The following is a 13,912-nucleotide window of genomic DNA, read 5'->3' as shown; positions in this document are numbered from 1 at the left end:
CAAGCAATCAGGAAAGGATTCCCTATTTAATAAATGGTGTTAAGGAAAGTGCCTAGCCACATGCAGAAAACTGAAACTGGAACTTTCCCTTATACCTCATACAAAAATTAACTCAAGATGGATTAGAGACTTAAACATAAGACTTAAAACCACAAAAACCCTAGAAGAAAACCTGGCAAAACCATGTAGGACATAGGCATGAGCAAAGACTTCATGGCTAAAGCACCAAAAGCAATGGTAACAAAAGCCAAACTTGACAAACGGGATCTAATTAAACTAAAGAGCACAGCAAAAGAAATTATCATCACAGTGAACAGGCAACCTACAGAATGGGAGAAAACTTTTGCAATCTATCCATCTGACAAGAGCATCTACAAAGATTTTGCAATCTATCCAGCATCTACAAAGAACTTAACCAAATTTACAAGAAAAAAAGCGAGCAACCCCATCAAAAAGTGGACAAAGGATATGAACAGACACTTCTCAAAAGAAGACATTTGTGCAGCCAACAAACATGAAATAAAGCTCATCATTACTGGTCATTAGAGAAATGCAAATCAAAATCATAATGAGATACCATCTCACACCAGTTAGAATGGTGATCATTAAAAAGTAAGAAAAAACAGGTGCTGGAGAGGATGTGGAGAAATAGGAACACTTTTACACTGTTGGTGGAAGTGTAAATTAGTTCAACCTGGAAGATAGTGTGGCAATTACTTGAGGATCTAGAACCAGAAATACCATTTGACCCAGCAATCCCATTACTCGGTATATGCCCAAAGGATTATAAATCATTCTACTGTAAAGACCTACCTGCACATGTATGTTTATTGCAGCATTGTTCACAATAGCAAAGACTTGGAACCAATCCAAATGCCCATTAATGATAGACTGAATAAAGACAATGTGGCACATATACACCACAGAATACTATGCAGCCATAAAAAAGGATGAGTTCATGTCCTTTGCAGGGACAAGGATGAAGCTGAAAACCATCATTCTCAGCAAACTAACGCAGGAACAGAAAACCAAATAACGCATGTTCTCACTCATAAATGGGAGTTGAACAATGAGAACACATGGATGCAGGGAGGGGAACATCACACACTGGGGCCTGTCCAGGGCTGAGGAGCTAGGGAAGGGATAGCATTAGGAGAAATACCTAATGTAGATAATGGGTTGATGGGTGTAGCAAACCACCATGGCACATGTATACCTATGTAACAAATCTGCACATTCTGTCTATGTATCCCATAATTTAAAGTATAATAAAATAAAATAGAATAAAATTCATTTCAAATATATACTTTGAAAGATAGAAAATATAAAACATGGGGAAATTGGGTGATTTCCTTTCTGAACAATGAAGCTGAAGATTTAGGTGAGCTTTTAAATATTGAAAACACTTTTGTCTTACCAGCATCCTGATAGGGCCTCTACTTTATTTCCATCTGATGGCAAGATACCAGCTGGAGATGAACTTTTGATTAGATGTATTGGCCACAAAATAAAGAACGTTATAACCATGCGTGGGGTAAAACCTGTTTAATTTTCTCTTTTAAGAAACAAGCCTTTTCCTCCCGAGGATTATGGTCACAATGAAATATGCTCATGAAACTGTGAAATTCCAGTTAGAGACAAAATGGTAAGTGAGGTGAGAACCTCCCTCTTCCTGCTAAACAGACAACATTGACAGCTGTGCCCTCTGACTGGGGCTAAACAATTTTCCCCGCATATTTTATTCTTAGGAGCAAGAAATTCTAAAATACTGAGTGGAGAAACAAAATAAAAAAGACTGCTTTTTGCATTTTCCTAGCAATGTTGTTTATGTGGTACTTGACTAAGACAGAAACAAAGAATCCTGAGGTCACGAGCAGAGAATTTGGCTGGAAGAATTTCTGAAGTCCAGAGATTTGTGGATGTATTATTTGAAGCAGCGTTCAACACAAAGTTAAATAAATGGGTGGGTGTAGTGAATGCACGCAATTTGATTATGAATGAAAATTCTTCAAAAACGGAAACATAATTTTGTTGACAGTAAAATTGTACTTTAAAAAATCTTTTGAGTGTAAAGTTCACTTTAAAATATTTACATTTCAAAAAAGTTTGATTTTTGTGCGTAAGACAGCAGAAATATCCATCTGACTAGGTTATCTCCACCACCTGGTAAGAGTCTTCCTAAACTGCAAATGGAAAACTAAAGGATAAAAGTTCATATTTTAAAATGCCCAGATGCACATTGAAAGATGTAGAACAAACAGCCTCTACCACCAACATTAAACTGCAGATTTTTGTGATGTATCTTTTTGGTTCCCAGTGACATGGAATTGTTTTAGATATGATGTCATCTGTTAGAAAGCAAAAACTCTTGAACAATTTGCATACCATGGTCCAATGCACCAAGCTTTTACTGCCCTGAATATTTTATGGTAATATTTAGCTTAACATTTACTGTTTATGTTCTTCTGAGTTCCCAGACAGAGAATGGAGCCAAAGTCTTATAAAAAGCCAAGGAAGGCCATTAGCATGAGGAGGGCACCCTCTCAATGGGGGTGAAGGTGACAGCCCATTGGGGAGTTGGGAGCCACAGATGGCAAGGAGGGTGTCTAGGTAAAAGGCAGCCCAGGACAGGGTGCTGGAGCCCATGTGGAGCCAGGACAGCATTTATGTGAGGAGAGGACCCAGCCCAGAGTGAGTGCTGCAGTTCGGGCAAGGTGAGGTGGGCGCCCACATAGGGGTTGGCGCAGCTGGAGTGGCACAGCCTCTGTGGGGAAGAGACAGCAGTAGCAATGGAAGATGGACTACAAAAAGAGGACTTGACTGTGCAAGTGAATACTTTCTGGGTTTTATGGGGCAGGTTTCTCACCACTGGAAGAGAATTACGAATATGAAAAGAGAGAAAACTAGTAAAGAACCCTGTGCAGTTGGATTGGAAATGAGGTATCAGTGTGAACTCATGGTTTTCAATTTGTATAAGTAAATACGGAAATTATTTCGACATAAATGTGTGTATACATGTATAATTCCCTTCTCCCAACAGCGAGAAAACTGCCTCATGGTAACCTTTAATTTAGTTACTTGTCTGGCAGAATCTTTACCTGTGTCCACTAAGAGGGCCTGAGAGAGCAGCACCACAAAAACAATAAGCACATCCTGTGCCTGGAGCTGGGCTTTTAATTCTATTCTTCAGTACAAGGAACTGGGGCTTCTGGAAAAAATCTTTGAGTCTAAGACTGGAGCAGAGAAGGTACACACTGAGCCTCAAACATCTTGTGCAAGGAATTTTTTAAAATGATCTTAAAAAATCCTGGGAACCTGTCATAAGGACACAGAAATCCTCTTTAAAAGGTTCCCACTGGCCAAATATGGGGCAGCTTGGGCACTTAAATAAATAATGATAATAACTGATTGTAACCCACTGAATAAAATAGGAATCTGTGAGTGCATACTGATCGTATATGCTCATGCTCATGAATATATTCACAGTTTGATGAGGAGTGAGATTTTTGTATAATCTCAAAGTACTCCCCACACCTAAATTATTATCGATTACAAAAGAGGAAAAAGATTTTTTAAAGTGAAGATGCCAGATAGACACCACCATAATCAAATGATCAAGGTTAATTTAATCAATAATGGGACAAATCAAAGTTTTGTTTCACCAGGTAAGATGTGATATGAAAAACATAGCGTGGCTTCTGAGATATTCTTGCCAAATATAACCATAGTCTGAATGCATTCATGCGGAAACCTGACAAAGCCAAATTGAGGGGTATTCTACAAAATGAATACACTGTAATATTTAAAACCTTCAAGATCATGGAAGTAAAGGAGAAATTGGGGAACATTTCCAGACTCCGCAAAAGGCTTGTGACAACTAAATGTAATGTGTGATTCAGAACCGAAACGTTTGGTTATAAAGGATATTTTTATAACAACTGGAAAGAATTTGGATGGGCTCTGAGGGTTGGATGGTAGTTCAGCTTGAGTGTTATTTTCCTGATGTTTGCAATGTGGTTATATAAAAGAATGTCTTTGTTTATAGGAAATGTACGCTAAAATATGAGTAGGCAATGGGGCATCATGGTAACAATATATTCTTGAACAGTCCAGGGAAAATAAGATTCTTTGGACTGTATCTGTGGCCTTTCTATAAGAAAAGATAATTTCAAAATTAAAAATTAAATAAAAAGCTATAGAAGAGAAACTTGGCTGTGTGGTGGTGTCTTCTTCAGCTCAACTTGAAACACAGCGATCAGGAAAATTTGATTTTAAGAAGCAGAAAGCCAACCGCTTTGGAGCTTGTGTTTATGTGGCTCCTAAAATTTGTCTAAAAACATATTGTGCAAAATCTCCCTTAACTTGCTCCTATTGTCTGGAGCAAGGTGCTGCTTCTTATAATTCATGTCGGTCAAATCTTAGTATCAGCTGTGAACTATTTTATCTTTCCAGGATTTCCAGTGGGAATGCAGATTACCATATGAATTGAACAATTCAAGAATGTGGTTACCACATTTAGATTTGTTCGCATCCCACAGTGCATTACGCAAACTTTGGGACTTTTTCAGCCTGCTCCTAATAGTGTTGTCTGAGAGCAAGCAGTCCTTTTCATGCCTGAAACTCCATGCACGAAACATTTGGGGAAACCAATTATTTTAGGTTAAAATATTCTGTTCCCAGGAGTCTCTTATTGGGTGTGTCCTATTTACATTCCATTTACCCCACCACTGCCAAGATCATTCTTCATCCCCTTCTTCCCTGCCATATGCCTATAGGATCAGGAAATTGGATGCTAAAACATGAAGAAGGAGCCCTTTATTACCTAGGCTCCCTCTTCTTCTGGCTTCTTTTGAGCTCAACCTAAACTCATGGTCCTCCATGATTTTAATTCTCACAGTGGATTCATTATAATTTCTATTGAGGGTCTGTTTCTCCAGGGCTCCAATCTTTCTCTAGGTTCCAGGAATATGGTTCCAAACCCTTGCATCTTGGCCTGGTGGTGGAAACAGCTTCCCACTGTAGCCAGCTCAGGGAGGCTTCATTCCCTTCCATGGGTTCTCCTAACCCTACCTCCACCTCACAAAGGGTTTCTTTATTAACCTGTGTTGGGTAGTGTTGCCATCTGTCTCTTTCAGAGTCGTGACTGAATCACTGTATGCAATACATCTTGGAGCATCAGCTAACAAAACGTGATAAGGTAGGCACTGAGCAAATGGGTGTTAGAAAAGGAAATGTGTTACAGAGGACAGCGTGGAGCCTGATCCAGAGCAGGGAACACATTCCAGGTGGCGGACCAAGGTGAGCAAAACAATGTGAGTTCGTATAAATTGTTTCTGTGGGTAGAGGAACAGAGAGTGAGAGAACAAGAATATACAAAAACTGGAAAAAAAAGTCACAGCTTGGCTGTACCAACAACAGAGATCAGAATGAATATGGAAGAGTAGCCAGTGGTTTTATTTCAGCATCAGCTTTGACAGTAAACATGCGTCTTTAACATATGTATCCACTCGCTCCACGTTTAAACCAGAGTTGAAAGAATCTTTAAGAACGTGTTTGCTGAAAACTGTTCACATTGTGTTGAAAATGCCCTCCAGGTGGGGAATATGGTTTTTTTTTAAATTTAGGGAATAGAGCATAACTTTGACCTCTTTCAAAAGATTTCATAGTCCTCCTCTTGGCTAAAAGTATTATATATCAGGGGTGGAAAGTCTAAACTGTTTTGCTTCTAAGTTAATTTTTAAATTGTGTCTATAGATGCTGGCCTCTATTTGAACTTTCTTGGGGCAGATTTGTTGCTTTAGCTTCTACCAGAAAGCCTATACTGGCTTCTTCTAAAACTGTATTCCAAGACTGGTTTCCAAAAAAAACGTGAAGGACCCATCACCTATTGAAGCAACCACTTCCTGAGTTGGAAATTAAGAGGATCTATGCTTCAAAGAGCAAGGTCATGTCAAAATGGGCTGTAAAGTCTACCAACTACCAGAGATTTGTCTTAGAAAAGACCTTAAGTTAAATTAAGGTGGGAAAAACGAAGGCACATGAGTCAGTGCTGATATTTCACATCTTCTATGATGCTATGACATTTCAGAATTACTGACATTTAGTACTCAGATAAAGTGAAGCCATTTAAATAAACATAATTTGTGATACATAATTACTGGATGACAGCTGTGGGACATTAGGCTTCTCAACCCCATCATGCCTTCTGAGTCCTATAGCAGGGCTCTCACAAATGCAGAAGCAGATCCTAAAAAATGTAAAGTTTCTACTATTTCCTATATTTGAATATCATGCTTTCTCTCCGTTATTTCTGCTAAAGGTTCGCTGTTGTGCATAATAGAGACCCAGCAATTAGGACTGGATTAAGTAATTTTATATGGCATTTAACAGAGCTGCACCTGGAGAAAGCGGTCTTCAATGGTTTGGTGATGCCAGCCGTGGTCGCAAGAGCAATAAAGATGGCCAGTAAATCTTAATCTAGTCCATGAATGTCCTAATATAAAGAAAACTCTTATTAATACCTAACTAGTTATATAAACATGAAAGTCTTTCAAATGTTTAGAAATCGTATTGTCACCTAGCATGATTAATTGAATATATTCCCCCAAATATGCCTTTATTGTATCCCAGATAATCAGAAATAAATTATAAACATCAGTGTTAAGAATTCATTTTAGATTATCTGGGACATAATAAAGACACATCTTGCAGTACAGTATATTAGATATTTCTAAAAAAATTGTCAACATACAATAGATTTGCCACCTTTTATGCCTTCAATTTAGTTATTAATAAACCTCCTAAAAAAGATGGCTCTAAAGACAGGTGCATGTTGAACTTCTGAACTCTTCTTATGGAATCCAGATGTCATAATTCTTTGTGATATCCCAGTGTCCCTCCATTCCTTTAGCATTTTGACATACACAGTCACCCCGTATGAAGGTCACTGTCAATGGCATCCTGTACATAAGAAGAATGTGCCTTGAAATTCTAACAGAACATTGTAAATTGCTCTGGTCAGGCATGACATGTTCTTAGTAAATCCAGAACCACCAGATTGTTTTGTAATTACTCACAAGCAATGTCCTGAAAAGAGTTCATTATATTATTTTGGCAAAATTTCTACAAACTATAAACTGTTTTCTACAGTTTCACAACAGTCTATAGTTTCTAGAAATTCCAGAAGAGTTTCAGTAGTTGCCATTCTGCAGCCAAAAAATAATAATAAAATTTAGAAATTCTTCATATAATTCATATATGTTTATCTTTATTATTTTCTTTTTAAATTAATATATAATGATTGTACATATTTGGGGGTATGTGTGATATTTTGATGCCTGCATACAAAATGTAAGATGAAATCAGAGCAATTGGAATATTCATCACCTCATTCATCTTTTATTTGTGTTGAGAACATATTTTTAAAATTTTAAACAGTTTTTCTGAGATTACACAAATTTATTTAACACATTTGGGTGTAATCTTATGGACACAGAGATTTGAACTTATTTAAACTGGGTGTCTTTTGTTTCAAATGTTCTTTACTTCTAACTTGAGTGTTTTCTGTTTTTCTTCTTCATCAGATTTTCCCTACTCCTTACAGTTTGGGGCCATTCTCCAAGTTAAAGGTGTTAAAACCAAAAGGGACTGCACAGTTTGCCTTTGACCAACATTACATCATATTTCCCAAAGGTCTGTACTTTCTTTGTTCTTGTTGCTTCAAACAAACAAATTTTTTTTTAAAAAAAAGGCCTGCTATTTTTCATGGACTTCATTTTTCCTGGGTTTGAGCCTTTCCTGACATTGTTCAAAGTTTGTTTTACTGTTTCCTCACATTTCATTTCATTTGAAACGTATCACATGCATACATCCCACATATGGAAGATGAACGTGTTTTGTGTCAGTTGTCAGAAGTCTAGTCATACATGAGTGAAATTTTAAAAAGTGAACAAAACAAAAAGGGCAAATTTTTACAAGATGGACACATCTGAAGACCAGTATACACCACTTCCCAGAACTCCACTTCCCAGCCTTCCCACTTTCTTCTTCGTTGAGGAGTTGCTGTGCAGAAAATGTTTCCGGGGAAAACTGCCGGCAGCTGCTCTGCTCACTTTTGGATGGGAGCCCTCTAGGATCCCCCTGAATCACCTCCTCAATACAACCCCTGCTATCTGTGGGACTGTTTGTTCTAGGAAATGGCCTGTGCTTCCCAGAGGAAGCTATAGAATCTGAGCCTTCATTGATACATTCATTCCTCGAACACATGTTTATTGAGTGTCTGCTATGTGTCAGGCACTGTCCTAGGTGCTTGGGATCCATCAGTTAACAAAATGCCCTCCTGCAGCTTGACATTGTAGACATGCCAGTGGGTCTTGAACGATGAAAAGGTGGAGAAAAGAAGCTTTAAGCAGAGCTACTGGCACGTGTTAACACTGAAAGTCAGAGAACAGCATGATAGGTTATTGGCAATTGCTGCGGATTCTTCAAAAATGCTGGAGCGTAATATCTAAGCTAAGGAGCAGCTGGGAGTCTGGAGAGGTGGAAGGGGTTCCAAAAAGTCGGCTCTGACTATTCCTGGGTCTGCCAATATTTCTGGCATGTCATGATCAAGTATTTGTTGAAATGGAGATAAAAAGCTAGGACAAGTAATTCAAAGGCTATTTTGGAAAGTTCTTATGAAAACTGTGACTATTTGGGAATATGGCAGGTTTTGATGATTGAATAAATGAAAGAAGGAAGGAATGATGTAAGGAATCAGAACAGAGGAATGGTGGAGTCACATTTCTGCTTCTGAAAGATAGTTATTGTGTCAGTTTAGCAAGAAAATGGGATTTTAAACAAAACAGAAAGGAGGTGAGCAGATAGAGCTTTAATGAGAACCTAAGGAAGGGACAGTAAGAACAAGCATCAGGGCCAGGCCCTGAACACCCCAGACTCCCCATACACAGACCCCATGAGAAGCATTTGCTAGAACACAGACAAACATGGCTCCCCAGCGTCAGGTGGTGCACCAGCCTTAGCATGAACTGTGGCAGCCACCATGGGAATGAACAGTAGATGCTAGATGAAAGATACTTGGGTAAGAATGATGAATTGGACTTGATGGCTGATTAGATTTTTTAATTTTATGGTTTATGACAGAAGTAGTGAAGATTACTTACAGTTTTCCCATAAATTTTATTTGGGTGACCACAGTGTTCATTTTTAGGTTAATATTATCAAACCATAGAATACAGATTAATATTTTGAAAAGTAGAAGAAGGATTTTTTAAATCTACTTGGTATTTACTGACAAGCTAATAGCCATGAAGTGTGCTACTGTATCTGTACATGCTAGTCTAGTCAAATACACACTTTTCATTTCCCTTAGGAAGGTTTTAAATTTGTCACGATATCCCCCTGGCTGGTTCCAGGGTCCTCTCTTTGCCCAGACATCTGCTATGTTTGAAGACTTTATCATACCGCTTAATACTTGATCATATATGGCTTTCTAATTGTTCCTTGCTTGTGACTCTAAAGTGCCCAATACTTCTAATATAATCTTCTTGAGGGCAGTTTCTCTTCACACATTAGAGGTGGGTTAACGGTGGGATAATGCAGTAATATGATTAATCTCATCATTCAAGTTGGGTGCAGCACTTAGCAAAAGCAAAGCCACCTTCCTAAGTAAAACCATTAATGTTTTAAATTTATATTTTCAGTCAAGTGATTTTTTTGAAATGTCTTCAGATAAAATTAATGTGCTGGAAAAAAATAGTAAATGCCTTCCCATCTTAGCATTAGAATGATTAAAAGTCACTGATCTGTTCTTTGGGGGGCCACTTAATTTTTTCATTTCAAAAGTTTATCGCAAGTTTGTAAGATTTCATGTTTCTCAGTTTCTATTTCCAATGTGTGGATGTTATTTCTATATTTGTTAAAAATGTGTCTGCATTTTGCACATTTCTAAGATGATCTGCAGGTGTGAAGTTTCTGTTCAGATTTTTAAGTAACTTGGTTTTTAACGTCTTATCTTTACATTAGAAACTCAAAGGTGCTGAGGGCTGATTTATTTTTTCAGTACACTGGTCTGATTTTTAACTTATTCATTTTTAAAATAAATTAAGAATGTGTATTAAAAGCTTTACTAATAAAATGTTGTTGTTCTTCAGGTCATGATTTGAGACCTTCAGCAAGATAAAGGGGCTGTAAACCAGGTGGCACAATAAATTTGGTTAGAAATAAAAGAGGATCATTTATTTTCCAACCATTACTGAGATTTCCTGGAAGAATAATTTTGGAGCAGGCAAGGGTAGGGGAGCATGTTAATCATATTTGCTGTAAATTGACTTTGCACTTAAAATCCATGCAGTGTTACTCACAGATTAGGTTTCATCATGTAGTCCCAGACAATAAGCAAAACCCTTTTCACTAGAAGCACAACTGGTCAAAGTGAGATCACGGATATGGATGACAACTGTCTGAGGCATTGGTGTCATCAACTGTACCAGGGTCAGTACACTTGATCTCCTTTTAGCAATATCTTCTTCCCCACTAACCACACCCCAGGTTCTCTGCCTGAAACTGAGCAGACAATGAAATCATGCGGTCTAAAACAGGAGGGTCCCTATTTGACCACTAAGTAACTCTGCTACTCCACTAGACATCCAGGGCAGAGTTATGCACAAATGTTAATTGCATGCCCAGAATCATTCATTTGACCCAACCGCACAGGTCTTGCAAAACAGAGGCAGAAACAGGGACAGGAGGAAAAGGACGGGGAGGGAGATAACACTTCTCAGTTCACCCTCAGTCAGACTGACTTATGGTACTGACCTTTATGATCTCTGCTTCCTTATCCTGAAAAATGGCCAGGAGCTATAGCTCAGGAAAGGGGTCAAGACCAAAAAACACTGGCAAACGTCCACAATCTATTTATAAGTGATCAAGACAGCCACTGCATGAACTTAACCTTTAATACAACTTCTCTGTGCCCATATCAATTTTCTTATTTGATGGTGAACTCTTTGGGATGATTACGTGTCTTCTGACATGGTTATAATCATCCACTCCACCAGCATTTTCCTTCATGTGTAAAACAATGAAATCATGGAGACTTGGGCAGGCCCCCAAACCATCAATTACCAATCAGACCCTTGATATTTTACTATACTGTGATAGTGAATTTTATGTGTCTAATTGACTAAGCCATGGTACAGAATTTTGGGTTAAGCACCGGTGTAGATGTTGCTGAAAAGATAAGTTTTAGACGATATTTATACTTAACTAGCAGATTCCCTTCCAACATGTGAGTGGGCCTTGCTCAGTCAGTTGAAGGCCTTAAGAGAGAAGACCAACCTCCCTTGAGGAAGGAGGAATTCTGCCTCCAGGTGGCAAGTTTTCCCTGGGTCTCTAACCTGCTCTGTAGATTCTGTATTTGCCAGCCCCTACAATCAGGTGAGCCAATTTTTACACTAATCTCTCTTTCTCTCTCTACACACAGACACACATACGCACACACACTCTCTCTCTCTCTATATATATATGTGTATACACACACTGTATATATACACACAATATATATGCAATTTACTTATTTTACTTTAAAAATTAATAAGTTAAAAATCAGGTCAGTACACTGGTCTGATTTTTAACTTATTCGTTTTTAAAGTAAATTAAGAATACACACACTATATATATATACACACACACACTATGTATACATATTATACACACACACACAAACACACATAAGCACACATCCCATATTAATTCTGTTTCTCAGGAAAACCCTAACGATACAACCATCTAACCACTTAAATATTGTCATGTGGTCAGAAGTGTTTGTTAGGCTGGCCTTTGTATCAGTCCGTTCCTGGAACTAAATCCTACCTCAACAAATTACTGGATGTGACATTGAGCATGTTACTTATACCTTTCTGACCCCATCTGTCCATCTGTGAAGTAGGAGTAATACCAAGTGCTTTAATAAAATGTCTTGAAAATTCCAAACGATATGTACACAGCATCCATAACATAGACGTTTCTTGATAAATGATTGTCATCATTTTGCTTTGATGAATTAAATGTGACCAAATTCTACTATTTACTGCATCAGTAGCTAGAGATATGGGTGATTTGAACTTCTCAAATGAATTCATCTTTCTTGGTTAGAAATTTACCATGCGCTCTGCATTTTGCAATTAACTTCTGCTGCCATGTTGCTGTGAAGGCCACAAAGCGAGGCCTCCAGGACTAAGTCAGCTTCAAGTTTTCCCTGAGGCAGTAAAGACTCCTCAGAGGATGAGCTTCCCAAGGCCAGAAACCAGAGAGTTCTGGTAGCAAGTGATTACTTTGGAATTGGGAGATAATGGCTCGAACTGATGATTAGCCCACGGAACTTGACTATCTTTGAAAACAGGTAATGTCAAGTTCAAGTGAGAACCTTTCTAAGGAGAAGTTTGTTACAATCGGTCAAATTTCCCAAATGAATCCAATGGGAAAAATAAACAGTAATCACCAACCTAATGTGTATAGCAGTGTGCATTAATTATATGTGAGGACTCACTTTTTCTTTTTCAAGACCATAACTATGGAGGAGGTGATTTTTACTAAACTCAAGTTGCAAGGATTTCATGTATCAGCATCACGACTGACCTTTTAGCTATGAAGTTATAATAAACTATGAAATATAATTTTTAAAAAACTTAAGCTTTTGTGACATTGAGTGCTTATGTTCTATATTTAATTTGATGATTGATCTAGAAAGATGTGTCAATCAAATGTTACCTCACTAATTTCGTGTTATAACAACTTTACAACATTTCTTTCAGTTCTAGGTCCCAATCTAGAATTTAGAAAGGACATTGAGGGTTTTTATTTATTAGTCAGTGTCTAAATTCAGTATTTCTAAGAAAAGACTCAAGAACAGCTTTCAAGGAAACTTTTGCCACCTCTTCTTAAAATACATGTCAAATTGACAACATGATATTGCATACAGCACAATGGGACTATGTGTTTAAGAATCAAAATAGACAAGACTTTAAAATGAGAAAGTCAGGAAGTGCAAAACTTCTTATCTAAGGGTAATTTGGTTACAAAGTGTATGCAAAGCCATAGCGTTACCTACTAAACTGTATTGAAAATGGTTACTGAGAACACATAAGACAACCAGCTCTGAGTGAGGTGTCATTCCTGAAGTAGCGGAGGCTACTTGCCATGGCTTTGGGCCTTAGTCCATAGCGGTCTGAATAATCACATGAGAATAGAAGTCAACAGGGACTCTCAGTCCCAACCTAGAATGTCAAAAGCACCAGCTAGTGACAGGACAACTAAAATACAAGGAACAAGCACAACAGGTTCAACCAGCATTTGTCTGGAATGTTCTGGAAGCAATGGATAGGAAGAGGCATTAAGTTGGGGAAATTTAACAGTTTTTTCTTTGGGAACAAAAATAATGAAATACTACACTTAGCTACTATGTATGTTTTTTGATTCTGTCATTTCTAAGAGAAAATTATGACATGATGCACCAGTCTTTGAAAATAACTAGAAACTCTTTTTCCATAAATGACTTTTACATTCAACACCAGAAAAGTTTCTTCAACTCCAACATTTGTGATTTTATTGTTTTCCTTTTTTTATTTTTTTATTTGTGTTACTTCTTTAGAGCCTTTTTTTTTTTTTTTTTTTTTTTTTTTTTTTTATTGTCAGCAACATGGGAAAGGCTCTTTTCTCCATGACGCTGTGAGAAAGTTCAGAAGTTCAGAGTTTGGATATGTGGCCACAAGCATAAACACCTAGCTCCCCAGGTTAATAACCTTGAGCAAACAGTCTAATATTGTTTCTTTTTGTGACCTGAATGAGTATTCAGGAACAAAATGATATTTCCTTTAAGTGTGTAAGGCATTTTCATATGTTAGTTTTTACGCTT

Source organism: Cebus imitator, unplaced genomic scaffold (assembly GCF_001604975.1).
Source record: "Cebus imitator isolate Cc_AM_T3 unplaced genomic scaffold, Cebus_imitator-1.0 Scaffold14, whole genome shotgun sequence".
NCBI lineage: Eukaryota > Metazoa > Chordata > Mammalia > Primates > Cebidae > Cebus > Cebus imitator.
This window is presented reverse-complemented; position numbering follows the sequence as displayed.